Source organism: Zea mays, chromosome 4 (assembly GCF_902167145.1).
Source record: "Zea mays cultivar B73 chromosome 4, Zm-B73-REFERENCE-NAM-5.0, whole genome shotgun sequence".
Taxonomy (NCBI): Eukaryota; Viridiplantae; Streptophyta; class Magnoliopsida; order Poales; family Poaceae; genus Zea; species Zea mays.
The window spans coordinates 162,834,804-162,840,114 of NC_050099.1; positions in this window are offsets into that span (position 1 = coordinate 162,834,804).

Below are 5,311 nucleotides of genomic sequence, written 5' to 3' on the forward strand. Positions count from 1 at the left end.
AGTTTTTACAGGATCACCTATTCACCCCCTCTAGGTGCTCTCAATTGGTATCAGAGCCGTTCTCTTCACGAAAGGGACTAATCGCCCGAAGAGATGGATCCTAAGGGAAAGGGGATGATGGTCAACGATAAGGAGAAGGAGTCCATCTTCAATGAGCCGAGGGACGACAAAGCCACTAACTCCGGCTCGAGTCAAAAGAAGAAGGACGGGAAGAAGAAGAGGCGGATCAAGAAGATAGTCTACTACGACAGCGATGAGTCTTCCTCTTCCCAAAAGGACAACGAATACGAGGAGAAAAAGAAAACAGTTAACTCGAACTTTTCTTTCGATTATTCTCATATTCCTCAAAGTTCCAATGCTCATTTGCTTTCCATTCCACTTGGTAAACCTCCTCACTTTGATGTAGAGGACTACGGATTTTGGAGTCACAAAATGCATAGTCACTTGTTCTCTCTCCATCCAAGTATATGGGAGATAGTAGAAAATGGAATGCAATTTGATAGTACGGATAGTCCCATATTTATCAATGAACAAATTTACAAAAATGCACAAGCTACTACTGTTTTGTTAGCATCATTGTGCAGGGAAGAATATCATAAGGTGAGCGGCCTGGATAACGCCAAGCAGATTTGGGACACCCTCAAGATCTCGCATGAGGGGAACGACGTCACCATGCTCACCAAGATGGAGTTGGTGGAAGGCGAACTAGGAAGGTTCGTGATGATCAGGGGGAGGAGCCAACTCAAACTTACAACAGGCTCAAGACCATGGTCAACAAAATAAGAAGCTATGGAAGCACGAGATGGATGGACCACGATGTCGTCAGGCTTATGCTAAGGTCCTTCACCATCCTTGATCCGCATCTTGTAAACTCTATTCGTGAAAATCCTAGGTACAATAAGATGACGCCCGAGGAGATACTTCGAAAGTTCGTAAGTGGGTGAATGATGATCAAGGAGGCGAGATATGTTGATGAGGCGTTAAATGGCCCAATCCACGAGCCTCAAACCATTGCTCTAAAAGCAACAAGTAGCAGGGAGGCGCTACCTAGCAAGGTGGCGCAAGTTGAGGCAACCGGGCTAAATGAAGATGAAATGGTCCTCATCATCAAGCGCTTCAAGACGGCGCTCAAAGGTCGCAAGGAGCATCCCAACAAGAGCAAGACGAAGGGGAAGCGCTCCTGCTTCAAGTGTGGTAAGGTTGGTCACTTTATTGCTAACTGTCCTGATAATGATAGTGACCAGGATCAAGAAAAGAAGAGGGAAAAGAAGAAGACTTACAAGAAAGCAAAGGGCGAGGCACACCTTGGTAAAGAGTGGGACTCGAATTGCTCTTCATCCGACGACGAAGGACTTGCCGCCTCGGCCTTCAACAAATCATCCCTCTTCCCCAACGAGCATCACACCTGCCTCATGGCAAAAGAAAAGAAGGTATGCACTAGGGATACTATTACACATGCTTCTTCAAGTGATGATGAATCTAGCGACGATGAAATAGACTATGCAAGTTTATTCAAAGGTTTAGATAGAACTAAAATTGATAAAATCAATGAATTAATTGATGCTTTGAATGACAAGAATAGATTGTTAGAAAAGCAAGAGGATCTTTTGTATGAAGAGCATGATAAATTTGTAGATTTCCAAAAATCTCTTGCTTTAGAAGTTAAAAGGAATGAAGTGCTTTCTTGTGAAATATCTACTTGCCATGAGACTATTTCTAGTTTAAAAAGTGTTAATGATGATTTAAATGCTAAGCTAGAAGTAGCAAATAGATCTAGTTCTTGTGTAGAACATGTAGTGATTTGCAATAGGTGTAAGGACTTTAATGTTGATGCATGTGTTGAGCACCTTACTTCTATTGCAAAACTAAATGGTGAAGTGGCTAGTCTCAATGCCCAACTTAAGACTAGCAAAAATGAATTTGATAAACTAAAATTTGCAAGGGATGCCTACACTGTTGGTAGACACTCCTCAATTAAGGATGGGCTTGGCTTTAAGAGGGAAGCCAAGAACTTAACAAGTCATAAGGCTCCCATCTCCGCCAAGGAGAAAGGGAAGGCCCCTATGGCTAATAGTGTTAAAAAAATCATGCTTTCATTTATAGTGATAGAAAATTCTCTAGAAATGCTTATAGGAATTATTCTTATGATTCATATGCTATGCCTGCTTCTAGTTCTTCTATTGTGCATGATATGCCTAGGAAAAATGTTATTCATCATATGCCTAGGAGAAATGTTGTTCATGTACCTAGGAAAGCAAGTAATGAACCTTCTACAATTTATCATGCTTGCAATGCTTCCTTTGCAATTTGTAGAAAGGATAAGAAAGTGATTGCTAGAAAATTAGGGGCAAAATGCAAGGAAGATAAAACTTGCATTTGGGTCCCTAAGGCTATTGTCACTAACCTTGCAGGACCCACCAAGAGTTGGGTACCTAAGACCCAAGCCTAAATTTGCCTTGCAGGTTTATGCATCCGGGGGCTCAAGCTGGATTATCGACAGCGGATGCACAAACCACATGACGGGGGAGAAGAAGATGTTCACCTCCTACGTCAAGAACAAGGATTCCCAAGATTCAATCATATTCGGTGATGAGAACCAAGGCAAGGTTAACGGACTAGGAAAAATAGCAATTTCATCCGAGCATTCCATTTCTAATGTGTTTTAGTAGAATCGCTCGGATATAACTTGTTGTCTGTTAGTCAATTATGTAATATGGGGTATAATTGCTTATTTACAAATGTAGATGTGTCTGTCTTTAGAAGGAGTGATGGTTCATTAGCTTTTAAGGGTGTACTAGACGACAAACTCTATTTAGTTGATTTTGCATAGGAGGAGGCCGGTCTAGATGCATGTTTAATTGCTAAGACTAGCATGGGCTGGCTGTGGCATCGCCGTCTAGCACATGTGGGGATGAAGAACCTTCACAAACTTCTAAAGGGAGAACATGTGTTAGGACTAACAAATGTGACTTTCGAAAAAGATAGACCTTGTGCAGCTTGTCAAGCAGGTAAACAAGTGGGAAGTGCTCATCATAGCAAGAATGTAATGACCACATCAAGACCTCTAGAGTTACTTCATATGGACCTCTTCGGACCCGTCGCCTACCTAAGCATAGGAGGAAGTAAGTATGGTCTTGTTATAGTTGATGAGTTTTCCCGCTTCACTTGGGTATTCTTTTTGCAGGATAAAACAGAAACCCAAGGGACCCTCAAGCGCTTCCTAAGGAGAGCTCAAAATGAGTTTGAGCTCAAGGTGAAGAAGATAAGGAGCGACAACGGGTCCGAGTTCAAGAACCTTCAAGTGGAGGAGTACCTTGAGGAGGAAGGAATCAAGCACGAGTTCTCCGCTCCCTACACACCACAGCAAAATGGTGTGGTAGAGAGGAAGAACAGGACGCTCATTGACATGGCGAGGACGATGCTTGGAGAGTTCAAGACCCCTGAGCGGTTTTGGTCGGAAGCCGTGAACACGACTTGCCACGCCATAAAAACCGGGTCTACCTTCATCGCCTCCTCAAGAAGACGTCGTACAAACTCCTAACCAGTAACAAACCCAATGTGTCATACTTTCGTGTTTTTGGGAGCAAATGTTATATTCTAGTGAAGAAAGGTAGAAATTCTAAGTTTACTCCCAAAGCTGTAGAAGGGTTTTTGTTAGGTTATGACTCAAATACAAAGGCGTATAGGGTCTTCAACAATCATCGGGTTTGGTTGAAGTCTCTAGCGACGTCGTATTTGATGAGACTAATGGCTCTCCGAGAGAGCAAGTTGTTGATCTTGATGATGTAGATGAAGAAAACGTTCCAACGACCGCAATACGCACCATGGCAATTGGAGATGTGCGGCCACAGGAACAAAAGGAGCAAGATCAACCTTCTTCCTCAACAATGGTGCAACCCCCAACTCAAGACGATGAACAGGTTCATCAAGAAGCGGCGTGTGATCAAGGGGGAGCACAAGATGATCATATTATGGAGGAAGAATCACAACATGCCCCTCCAACTCAAGTTCGAGCGACGATTCAAAGGAATCATCCCGTCGACCAGATATTGGGTGATATTAGCAAGGGAGTAACTACTCGCTCTAGATTAGTTAATTTTTGTGAGCATTACTCTTTTGTCTCTTCTATTGAGCCTTTTAGGGTAGAAGAGGCCTTGCTAGATCCGGACTGGGTGTTGGCCATGCAGGAGGAGCTCAACAATTTCAAGAGAAATGAAGTTTGGACACTGGTGCCACGTCCCAAGCAAAACGTTGTGGGAACCAAGTGGGTGTTCCGCAACAAACAGGACGAGCACGGGGTGGTGACAAGGAACAAAGCACGACTTGTGGCAAAAGGTTATGCCCAAGTCGTAGGTTTGGACTTTGAGGAGACTTTTGCTCCTGTGGCTAAGCTAGAGTCAATTCGCATATTGTTAGCCTATGCCGCTCACCATTCTTTCAGAATGTTCCAAATGGATGTGAAGAGCGCTTTCCTCAACGGGCCAATCAAGGAGGAGGTGTACGTAGAGCAACCCTATGGCTTTGAGGATGAACGGTACCCCGACCACGTGTGTAAGCTCTCTAAGGCGCTCTATGGACTTAAGCAAGCCCCAAGAGCATGGTATGAATGCCTTAGAGACTTTTTAATTGCTAATGCTTTCAAGGTTGGGAAAGCCGATCCAACTTTATTCACTAAGACCTGTGATGGTGACTTATTTGTGTGCCAAATTTATGTCGATGACATAATATTTGGTTCTACTAACCAAAAGTCTTGTGAAGAGTTTAGCAGGGTGATGACTCAAAAGTTTGAAATGTCGATGATGGGTGAGTTGAACTACTTCCTTGGGTTCCAAGTGAAGCAACTCAAGGACGACACTTTCATCTCCCAAACGAAGTACACGCAAGACTTGATCAAGTGGTTTGGGATGAAGGACGCCAAGCCCGCAAAGACTCCAATGGGAACTGACGGACACGTTGACCTCAACAAAGGAGGTAAATCCGTTGATCAAAAAGCATACCGGTCTATGATAGGTTCCTTGCTTTACTTATGTGCTAGTAGACCGGATATTATGCTTAGTGTATGCATGTGTGCTAGATTTCAATCCGATCCAAGGGAGTGTCATTTAGTGGCCGTGAAGCGAATTCTTAGATATTTAGTCGCTACACCTTGCTTCAGGATCTGGTATCCAAAGGGGTCTACCTTTTACTTAATTGGATATTCAGACTCCGATTATGCTGGATGTAAGGTTGATAGGAAGAGTACATCAGGGACGTGCCAATTCTTAGGAAGGTCCCTGGTGTCTTGGAGTTCTAAGAAACAAACCTCTGTTGC